Source organism: Sciurus vulgaris, assembly GCF_902686455.1.
Source record: "Sciurus vulgaris genome assembly, chromosome: 9".
Classification (NCBI taxonomy): Eukaryota; Metazoa; Chordata; class Mammalia; order Rodentia; family Sciuridae; genus Sciurus; species Sciurus vulgaris.
In genome coordinates this window covers 23,993,431-24,005,850 of record NC_136469.1, presented here as the reverse complement: position 1 = coordinate 24,005,850, position 12,420 = coordinate 23,993,431, and positions in this window count along the sequence as shown.

Sequence of the window (12,420 nt, the reverse complement as noted above, 5' to 3'; positions counted from 1 at the left end):
TGACACTCATGGTCCCACTTTGTAGAAGTAGTCATTGTATTGTTCCATAAATCAAGTCAGTTCTCTTCTTATTAAAAGTTATTCACTATAATGACACATTCAGCACATATTGTTTTTATTTAATTTTGATTACTAATCTACCACAAACTTCTGTGTCAGTAAATATTCATCCACGGTACAATTTTTTATCACTCAAAATCCCATATTAGGGAATATATATGTACAATAGTAACATGCGAGTCTGAACTATCTTCACAGACTTTGTAGGTTTAAGAAATGCAGAAATGACCTTCATTCTTTTTATCTCTTTTTAAAGGAAGGATTTGGTCAGCTCTTCCTAAATCCCTCCACAGCTGCATTTTGACTAATTATATATACATATATATATATATATATTTATTTATTTATTTATTTTTGATGCCAGGGATTGAACCTAGGGGTGCTAGATTTTATGTTTTTATGTTTCATTTTGAGACAGGGTCCTGATAAGTTACTTAGGGCCTCTCTAAGTTGCTGAGGCTGGTTTTGAACTTGATGATCCTCCTGCCTCAGCCTCCTGAGTTGCTGGGATTACAGGTGTGTGCCACCATGCCCGGCTTGGCTAATTAGATATAGCGACAGTGGAGCGAGATTCTGTGTGTTGAAGACATATGTGCCTATAAGATAAAGTTTGACAAAATGCTTTAAAATGACTCATTTCTGAGACGCCTTGCCGGCAGTTCATACGTGTCTACTTATGCATTGATTGTGGCCTCGTTGCCCTCTTGTGACCATAAATGGTGATCAGCAACTGAAACAGAGCTCAGTACACAGTGGGAAAAACACAAAACTTCTTCCAGGAAAGGAATTTGGCTTCTGAATGGAACTCTGTGGAGAGCCCTGCCACTTCCCCAAAGGTGACACCATCTGGTGTTTCCATGTGCCACCCCAAATCCCTCTGTGATCACCATCGTGTTTCAAAGACCCTTGGAGATCAAGAGCGATGGCGTAGTGGACTCTGCTGGCGGATCCACTGCTTCTCAGGAAGGAAGTGTCCTGGTGAAAGGAGACCTTTCTCTCCTTTGCCCTTTTTCAATGACCCAGAGGAGATTGTTCCTTCACCTTGGTAGCCACGTCTCTGCCTTACTTTCTGCCAATACCACCCAAATAAACCATAGCAAAGTCGCATTTTCCATGAGGTTAGGTAAGGAGCACCTTGACTAGACTCTTTGTTCAGAGGACACCCATTCCCCACTCTAGTGAAACAAAGGACTCACTTAAAATTGAGGATCAAGGGTGGGTATTAATATTATGAGAGGAACTAGGGGTGTAGCTCAGTGGGAGAGTCCTTGTCCCACATGCATAAGGCCCTGGGTTCAAGTCTTAGCACGCCCCCCCTACATGCACATAAAATAAAACAAAATAAAAAATAAAGAGCATAAGTACATTTATCTTAGAAATTAAAAAATGGAAGTTTATTTTTTATCTTAAAAATAGAGAGGCAATTGATTCACTTAGAGATATTGTTTCCAAATGATAAATATTTCTAATCAAGTGCAAGAATAAATACAAATTGATAAACAAAGAGTTTAAGATCACACAACTCAAGAAACAAAGCTAGCCTAATTCTAAAAAACATTTGGTCACATAAAAGTTTCCCCTTTCAATTTGCCAGATCATTGAGGCAACTTGATATACCTTACTATTTCTAAGGATACTTCATGGGCAGAGAATATAGTCATATAAGCCTCAAAGAGGATTTTTGTAGCCAATAAACAGCACACAAAAAGAATCAGACCCATGAATAACATTTCAAGAGCACTAGTTAACCGTATTATGAGTAAACATTTTAAAAACTTACACATTTTTAAAATAAAACCAGGGGGAAAAGACCCAAAGGAATACCTAATATTTAATTGTTGTTCAAACCCCGGTTCTGTAGTTGACAAATCTCCCAGAAATAAGAAAATGTGTATTTGTCAATGGGAGGCCACTTTAAGTGAAAGCAGCAATATACTAAACTATAATATTATTCTAAGAGAAAACAAATATCTTGTGTATGCCCAGTTACTCACTCTCCATGCACAACTAGATAATTAAGTATCCTGAACGAATGATCCCTTTTTAGAGTTGGGAGGTACACTTGGATGGCTGAGCACAAGTTTTTCTTAAGTTAAGGTACTTGAGGGAAACAAAACTTCTAGAACAGACATACCCTAGGGTGAGAGACACTTTTAGATCTGGAAATGACAGTGCAGATCATTTATCTGACTGCTTCATTTTACATATGACACAAAAAATATCCCACCCAGGGAAGCTGAGTAGAGCTGCCCAGGGTCAGAAAGCCATCTACCTGTTGGCAAAGCTGAAATGAAAGGACCTCAGACCTCAGGGTCTCCTGATCTCTCAGGGGGCCTCTCTCTACCATCTCTCATGTCTGATCAGATCTCTCTATGCAGTGATAATATCCACACATGCCCATAAAATATACAATGGCATTCATTGAAAACGATGCTCCTCTTAAGTCAGTTACTTGCAGAAACTTTCACCCTTCACACTCAATTGATGAGCCCTCGTGAGCTCTCAGAGACTGAAGTATGGTTCAGGCAAAGCATTGACCCCAGATGCAACGTTACACTGAATTGTGTGATCACAAGACTCAACTCTACGAGGGCGGGAAAGAGATCTCAAGCCCTCGGCACAGCGACTGGCGTAAAATAGATGTTTAATTAATCATGAGTTAAATGAATGGTGATCACTGGTGTCAGTGAATGAGAAAAATATTAAAAATTTATTATTATCTGTGTTCCTTCTGGAGACTCTAGGGAAGACTCTTTCCTGGTTTTCTTGTCTGTCAGTTGCTAAAGATCACCTGCACAACCATTTTTTTCTGTGTTGGGGACATGGGAAACTGTCCTGTGGCTTGCAACTGTGATCATGCACATCAAAGGAGGTGGGGGGATGTGTGCAACTGGCTCAATAAAAATGGTTCTTTCTTATTTATTTCTTATTTATTTTTTTATTTTGGGCACTGGGGATTGACCCCAGGGACTCAGGTCGGCTAAGCATAGCTTTATCACTGAGCTACAGCCCCAAACCCCAAAACTGTTTTTAATAACAACTATTCTGTATCTGATTACACGGACCTCAAGTTTTTGCCAGTGGCTATGATTCCTGTCCTTCAAGGCACAGTCAAGTTCCATCTGCCTCATGCACTTCTGGATTTTCCTTTTCACCCATATAGAACCAAGTCCAGGTGTATGAGAATTTCCCAGCCTTTACTCAAGATGGCAGACTGAAGTCCACGTGTGGATCCGCATGCCCCTTTGAGATCCCACCAGTATCACAGCAAGCAATTCAAAATGTAAGGGAAAAAGAACCAGCAATAGCAATAATTTTAAAAATGGCAAAGGAACCATCGGCAGATAAGAGGCTTAGCACGTTTCTAGAATGTGTGAGGAGAGTGGTGAGCACTGACCATGAGAGAGCCAGGAGGCAGCAGCAGCGCAGAACAGAAGAGGCGAGGGCTGCTGCCTCAGGAGGGGACGGAGTACAGATATCACGGCAGAGGGACGAGAAGCCAGGAGAGGACAGAAGGGCTCGGTGCAGAAGTCTTTCCCTCTCCCTCACGACTTTGGCTCTCAAAAAGTGCCGCAGTCCAGCAAATACTCCAAGATGAGAATTCTTCCCCAACAAACTCTCCTGGAAGAACTAAGACATTGTAGGTCTTGGAACCCCAGAGTAAAACCCTGCTCATTTTGACACATAGGGTCCTGACATAATGGCAAAATGAGTAAGAATTCAACAGACATTTGAGGTGAAACAAGCACCATGATATGGAAAGTTTAAGATAAAAATAACAGCAATGTAAGAGAAGAATTTGCAGTGAAGGAAAAAAATCAAATAAAAATATAACTTAAAAAAATTCTTAGAATAAAATAAGCTACAATATCTATAAAATAAGAACTGGATGATGCTATCAAAAAAAATCAAGAAATAATGCTTTGTGGGAAGTGAAGATCTCACAGTAGTGCGCACCTATAATCACAGCTAATCTGGAGGTTGAGGTCGGAAGATTGCAAGTTCAAGGCCAACCTGGATAACTTAGTGAGACCCTGTCTCAAAAAATATAAAAATGATTTTTTAAAGGGCTGGGGATGTAGCCGAGTTGTACAGCACCTTTAGATTCAATCCCCAGTACTACAAAAAAAAAAAAAAAAAAAAAAAAAGTGGGGGATAGGTAAATCTCTCATACAAAAAAATCTGTATTAGTTTCATATTGCTGCTATAAGAAATTATCCCAGACTTAGTGGCTTAAAACACAAATATATTAAATATATTCTCTTATAGTTCAGTAGGTCAGAAATCCAAAACGGGTCTTATTGAGCCAAGATCAGAGTGTTGGCAGATCTGTGTTCCTTCTGGAGACTCTAGGGAAGACTCTTTCCTGGTTTTCTTGTCTGTCAGTTGCCAAAGATCACCTGCATCTATTGGTTTGTGACTCCTTCCTTCATTTTCAAAGCCAACAGTCGTAGCATCTTCAGATTTTGTCTTCTCTTTCTCCTGTGCTTCAGACTTTCTTGCCTTTCTCTTTTCCTCCAGAAGACCCTTGTGATCACATGGGGCCCATCTGGATAATCTCTCCGTCTCAAGCTCTTTAGGCTAGTCACACTTGCAAAGTCCATCATTGTCACACAAAGTAACATATTCAAAGATTCTAGGAGTTTGAACATGCATAGCGCGATTGGTGAAATAAGGAGCTATAACTGGAACTATCATCAGGAATTTCAGCATGCCAAGGGTACAGAAAAGATCCTAAAAGCTTTCAGTGGAAACAATAGGTCATCAAAAGAAAACCGATTATCAGACTGGCATGGGTTTCTCTTCAGCCATCCAGCAAGCCCAGGGAACAAGGGAAAACTCTACCGATGCCCTCAAAGTTCTTAGAGGAAATTTATTTTCAGCCTGGAATTCTGTGTTCAAACCACCAATCAAAGGAGAGAGCAAAGTTTAGAAAGTTTCTCAAAGTTTACCTCCATGGAATTTTATTTATTTGTTTTATTTTATTTTAGGAACTGATTTTCAGTCAAATTTCAACAAAATGAGGAAGTAAACCAACAGATGATGTTGTGGCATCCAGAAACACAAGTTCAGCTTGAGAGTGCAGAGAAGGGAAGTCGTGGAAGGCAGCTATCCAGGCCCAGAGAGCACCTTGTGTAGATAGGGAGGAGGAAGGAGAGAGAGTTCCAGAACAAAGAGCGATTTGGAAGCCTCAATAGTATGATAAAAACTTCAGGATGCAATAAAGGAACAGAGGGAAGTATATTAGTCAAGGTTCAGAGAGAAAAGCAGAATCAGTAGAGGATGATGGAAGATTGATAGGTGACAATAGTTTGGATCATGAATGTCCCTGTACTAAAGATTTGGTCTCTAATCTGTGGCATTATTGGGAGGTGGTAGAACCTTTAAGAGGTGGGCCCTAGTGGGAAGAAGCTAGGTCACTGGGGGAGTGCCCTTGAAGGGGACATTTGGTCTCGAACCTTCTCTCTTTTCTTCTGGGCCACCATGAGGTGAGCCACTTCTTCCATCATGTCCTTCTGGCCATGATGTGCTTCCTTGCTATAGATCCAAAGGACTATGGACTGAAACCTCTAAAACTGAGAGGTAAACCAAACCTTTTTAAAAGTTATCTCAGGTATTTTGTTATAGTAACAGAAAGCTGATGAACATGGGTAGGTAGGCAGGCAGGTAGAGTTAATATAAGGGATTGGCTTCTGTGATTGTGGGAACTGGTATGCAAGTTTGAAATATATAGGCTATGCTGAAAGAAAGGGAAGATCATGGAAGAATTGAAGCTATGGACAAGGTTGAAGTTATTGTCCATAGGTGGAATTTTTTTTTTCTTTTTTAGAGTAACATCAGCTTGGTTTTTAAAGTTTTCCAACAGATTAAATTAGGTTCATCCATTGTAATCTCCCTTGCTTAGAATTATTTGAATAGGGACTTTCCATCTTCCCAGCAACACCTAGATTAATATTGAATAACGACTCTAGTTAAGCCAAGTTATTATACTGAAAAAGTCCTCATATGCAGGCAAAGGACAAGAAATCAGAAAGTGTAAGTAAAAAAGAAAAAAAATCCCATTATCAGAAAGTTGTGGTCTAACTACAAAGCAAAATAAAATGAGTGTTAGCATTATTACATGGTATTAAACACAAAAGGGAAATGCATTTGAACTTGACTCTGGAAACAGTTGCTATTAAGGGGCAACCACAGAGAAAGGAGGGCGATCGGAGCTCACCACTTGGCTCTGGGTGGATACTTGACACCGTTCTGACAAGGTGACTGCTGTTTGTTGGCTTGGAATGTTTGAAATCAACCTGTTGACAGGAGACTCAAGTGAGTTTAAAAACACAGTGTGAATGAACTTCCATTTGTATGATGTCGAGGTTGAAGGCAAGCTAAGAACCTTATGTTTTAGTCTCAGAGAGTGGTCAGATATTCATAGAATTGATGGAGGAATGGAGAGTTAAGGTTTGCAGATATGAAGAAGGCCAGGGAAGGACATGAGAATCAAAATTGTTGTACTGGGCGTAGGCAGGAAGGAAGGGGAAGCCATGTAAGCTAACTAACTCTCCATCACAGGAGGAAATCCATAAAGAAGGTCTGGAGTTAATAAAACCTAGAAATAGAAATAGAAGCTTATAATTTAGAACCACAGAGATGGCAACCAAAAGAATAACAACAACAAATGTTAGCAAATGTCGGATTAGGGCAGCAGAATTAAGAAAAGAGAGAGTAGAGTCCAGGATTGTTGCTTTGCAATCATAAGTTGAAACTGTACTATTTGAATGTTTATTAGTCAAATGCATGGTATCTTTATCAAAACCTTAAATTGTATTTGAAGAAGATAAAGAAGAAGAAGAAGAACAACAACAACAACAATAACAAAAACAGAAGTGTGGGATCTGTAAAAGATGAAAGTTAGGCCAGGCAAGGTGGTACATACCTGTAATCCCAGTGGCTCTGGAGGCCGAGACAGGAGGATTGCAAGTTTGAGGCCAACCTCAGCAACTTAGCGAGACCCTGTCTCAAAATAAGAAATAAAAAGGTCTGGGGATGTGACTCAGTGGTTGAGCGCCCTGGGTTTAATCCCCAGTACCCCTATCCCACCAAAAAAAAAAAAAAAAAAAAAAAAGCATGGAAGGTAGACAAAAGAGTGTCCTGTAGTAACATTCACAATGGGAATTCAGTCTTCTATGTCTATGTCTGCAAAGAACCTCCCCAAGATTCATATTTGGGGACCAGTGTAGCAGTTCAGCATGGTAATACACCAGCTACTCTGGACATTGGGGAAAAGCAGTAGAGACAAGTCAAGTATACTGTGGTAATAACATGACCTTGACCCCGGATCAACACCAGAGAGCCCATCTCCAATTACCAGGCTTCTCAGTCTGCCAGCCTTTGCCCCTTCCCAGTCACACTCGGCGCAATTGGAACGTCAACCGGCCTGCTGCGTGAGGGAACCTGGGAAGGGGTTCTATGTGAGTGTTACCAGGCTCACAGGGGACTCAGGCTCTGACGGAACCCTCCCAGCTTTTACTTCTTCATTGCAATTTCCTGACAGACCTGCTGCAAGCCTGCAAGAAATCTTGACTGTGGCTAGAGCCATTCTCGATAAATATGTGCTGAAGAAGTGCCTGCGTGCCTGAATGAGTGACTAGCAGCTGAGGAGTCGGCTCCCTGCTGGCTTGAGAACCAGCAGGTCAGCAGTCGCAGGTGAACCTGGGGGAGATGGCTGGTTCTTTCCTCTTCTCCTCCGCAGTCTTCTTTCATCCTGTGATCAGCCATTAGCCCTCCTCTTCTCTTCTTTCTCGTCTTCCTTTGCCTGATGCCAGGGTTGGCGTGCCTCTTTCAGGGTTGGCCCTACTGCTCTGTTCTCTGTTCTCTTCTGCATTTGCCATTTATATACATTCATCCCTCCTCTGTGCATAAGGCTAATGCTTTATTTTAATATATTTGCATAATGCTCCTATCTTCTTTCCTTCTGGCTTTTCCTGTGCACTTTTCTCCTCCTCCTTTTTCTTTTTTCTTTTTAATTCCCAGAGAGAGAGAACTCCCACCATCTATTTTCGATTTCATAATGATGATGACAGAGTTCCTTGAGATCATCTGCAGTTGGGAGCTTTTACTGCCTGCCTTGCCCTCTTTCAGGAAGGAAAGCAGGCTTGAAGCAGAATCTCTGCAGGTAGAGTGCAACCTGGAAGAACTTCCTGTTCTCCTTCAGTATTGCTTAAAAGCCAAGAAAGTGGATACTGGATATAGGATGATGGACTGTTCTCCTCACTTCCGTCAGCAGCGGCCCTGAGGCGATAGCTTCCAAGGAGGGGAATAGAGTCCATGAGCAACAGAGAGGCAAACAGCCTCTTTTTTTTTTTTTTTTTTTTCTATGCCAATCCAAGAAGCAGGGATGCCTCTCTTTCCAAAAGCAAAAAGATGAAGTCGAGACAAGAATTTTCCCAGGGAACGTCTGATGGTCATTTCCTAGAGAGAAAACCAAGCAATAAAGTGTATAATCTTTTTAAAAGGGTTAAATGCCTTGAGCTCATGTATAAATACAGCAAGTCCATCAGTATTTTAGAAACTAAGAGCCTATGAAACCACAATTTTAAAAACTCAAACACCGCTCAGTAATTTTATTATAAAATTTACATTCTGATCTGTACTATGAATTTAAAAGGAATTTAAAAGTGTATCCAAAGTGTGTTTGGAGGTGGAGGGATGCAAGTGTCATAGAACAGTTACAGTGTTTGGTGTAAAACAGAGATCAAATGTAATAAATGTTATTTGCCTTCAGTTTTAAAGTGGTATCCTTTGATATTATATTTAACTTAGGATAAATGTGAAGCTTTTCCAATGGAATTGCTAGAGGTATCAGACTTCTTTTTTTAAAAATATATTTATCTTATTTATTTATTTATTTTTTTTTGTGGTGCTGAGGATCAAAGCCAGTGCCTCGCATGTACTAGGCGAATGCTCTACCACTGAGCCACAACCCCAGCCCTGGTATCAGACTTCTTGATGGGATGAGAATATGGCTAAGAAGTGGACAGGTCACTGAATACTGGGTTCTAGACACAGATGTGTGCTAAGGTGCTATGAGGACTTATAAATGCCCTAACCAGGCAGGCTGCAGTTCTTCATTGGGGGAAAGCTGGATATTGTACTAGATCTTAGCTTTTTATAGGGCACGGATGGTTTTGAGAATTTAGCAGGCCCACTCACTCCCACACTTTCAGGGAAATACACCTTGGTACACACCCAGAATGTTTTACATGCAATCTCAGGGTCTCCTCTGCTGACCCTAACACCACACATGGACCCAAGGGCCCTTGGGCTATACGAGCTGCTATTCCTACATGCTGGGCTGCCTCAGGTTAATCGTGAACCAGACTAGCCTGCCTCCTCCACTGTTTTGGAAACCTCATTTCAGTGTTAGGGTCACAGATATCCTCGATAAAATTCTGCTGCATTTAACATGAAGTTCCTTCACATATCACCTGCATTTTTGCTAAACTGTACCCTAAAGAGGTAGAACCAAAAATCCCAAGGGAAAAAAGTTCAGGCTGCACATTCAGTCCCAACGAGCCTTTCCAATGAAAAAAGTAGGTCACGTTCAACTCTGCAAGGATAAAAGTCAAGATTGAAAGTAGTTGTTTCTGGGACGTCTGTTTACTCCTCCAAAAAGAGTCATTAGACTTTAGGTGAGTTCATTTATTGAGCACTGGAGTAGTACTAAGGATTGGGAGGGAAAGGAGATGGGGTCCTGGATTCAAACAGCCACTAGCAGAGTGGGAGAGTGTGAAGAGGAAATCACACGAGGAATGTTTGTTGCCTGAGATGGTGTATGTCAGAGTGCTGTGCTGTGGGACCACAATGGAGGGGCTCCCAACGTGGTGACAGGGAGGCCACAGGAAGGGTCATGCCACAGATGCCTTTAATTTTGCCGTGCTGGGGATGCTGGGGATGGAACCCAGGGTCTTTCACAAGCAAGGCACATGTAGCTTACCACTGAGCTACACTCCCAACCCTTGTGAGCATATCTTGAAGGATGAGTTAGAATTTTCCAGGCAGCAGCAGGACCTCTTAAAAAGGCTGCATAAGAGCAATGGATGTCGAAAGCCCAGTGTGGACAAGTTTACCAGGGTAACTTTCTTCTTCTTTTTTTTTTTTTTTGGTACCAGGATTGAACCCAGGGCCACTCAACCACTGAGTCACATCCCCAGCCCTGTTCTGTATTTTATTTAGAGACAGGGTCTCACTGAGTTGCTTAGCACCTCGGTTTTGCTGAGGCTGGCTTTGAACTCGCCATTCTCCTGCCTCAGCCTCCTGAGCCACTGGGATTACAGGCGTGCACCACTGTACCCAGTCATTTGTGAGCTCTCTTGATGGAAGTTTCTACCTGCCAGAGCCCTATGTTTATACATCAATTTTATTTGAATTTTATTTTTTAGTGCTGGGGATTAAACTCAGGACCTCAAATGTGCTAACCACATGTTCTAGCACTGAGCCACACACCCTGCCATACAACAATTGTTGATGTTGACAATTTTTGTTGCTTAATTGGAAACCAAGGTTTGCTGGGAGCCCTCCGGCCATTGTGATTTGTGTTGAATCCCAGTCTGAAGAAGAAATCACAAATGTAAACTTTTACTCCTTGTTCAGACCCATAAATAGAGAAATAAACATCTAATAGGCAGAAAAGAGCTTGTTGTAAATACACTGTGAAGGTTATTTTTGGTGAGCTCTGATCTGCCACCCCCAAAATGGCACACATGGGCAACACAGATGCTGCGGGTAGGTTCAAATGTTTTAACTTCTTATTTTATAATGCAAAATTTCACAAGCCAGTTGCAGTAGCATGCCTGCAGAACCTGCCATGGGAGTCCAGGGCGAGAAGATCGCTTGAGCCCAGGAATTTAGGACCATCCTGGGAAACGTAGCAGGACCCATTAAAACAACAACGACAAAAACCCTTTACAGTTCTGTATATTATAGAATTAGGGATGCCATTTACGTATCGCCAGCAGGATGCTTTACCTTGCCTGTTCATTCTTTCATTCCACAAATCTCTGGGGGTCCCTTCCATATTCCAATGTCGGAGGCAGAGAAGATGCACTGCTGTATAAGACAGAAAGGACTTGGATCAGGTGACACTCGCTCCAGAGGATTCAAGGAGGCGGCGGGAGAGAGAAAGCCTCGGAACTACGCCTGCTGGTTGGTTGGCAAGGGCCAAGCAGGTGCAGGAGGGAGCCTCGGAGAAAGGGAAGCAGCGGCCGGTGCCCAAACCAAAGTGCGGAAGACGGAACCCCCGTGGTGTCTGAGGACTTGGGTGGCTTGAAGCAAGACAGGAGAGATGGTCAGGAGCCACAGCACCCAGGAGAGCGGTTCTCAAACTCATGGGACCCAGTGCCTTTCCCTGCTCAGTTTTAAATTAGTGCAGCGTGGTAATGCATAATAGTGGGGTTCTTTTTGATACAATCGTACAAGTATGGGGTGAACTTTCCTCCGCTTTTGTCCCCAGTACTTCTTCCTCTTTTCCTCCTTTCTTCCGTTCCCCTTCCTCTATTCTACTGTTTTCCTTCTATTTATTTATATTTTTTAAAAAATCAGTGCTTACTAGATATACATAAAGATGAAATTCGCCAGACGTGATAGCCCACACCTGGTAGCAGCTCGGGGGGCAGAGGCAGGAGGATCACGAACTCAAAATCAGCCTCAGCAACTTAGTAAGGCCCTGTCTTTAAAAAAAAATGTATTAAGAACGGCTGGGGATGTGGCTCACTGGTTAAGCGCCTCTGGGTTCAATCCCCAGTACCAAAAAAAAAAAAAAAAAAAAAAAAAAAAAAAAAAAAGATGAACTTCACTGTTCATGTATATACATAGCATAGTTTGGTTGATTTCATTTCAGGGTTCCTCTCTTTACCCATCCCTCCTTCTCCCCTTCAATAACTTCACTGTTCATGTATATACATAGCATAGTTTGGTTGATTTCATTTCAGGGTTCCTCTCTTTACCCATCCCTCCTTCTCCCCTTCAATCTCCTTCCTCTGCTCTACTGATCTCCCCAATGCCATCTTAAAACAGAACATCTTGTGGTGGACCTCCAACTGCCCTAAAATGAAATTCCTACATGATATGCTATATTCTCCTGGGTTTTAAATGTAAAAAACATCTATCTCGTTCCCCTAGGAAACACAAAAGTGATATTAAGACTGAAATTGCAGTCCTTTCCTTGGAGGTAGCCAACAAACTGATGGATTCATAAGGATAAGACCTCTCCTGGGTGTTCATTTTGTCCTGAGAGTGTTACGTCAACCATACCCTATGTTCTTGGGAAATAATCTGTGCCTTCATCCATCAATGGGTGAGTATAATTAG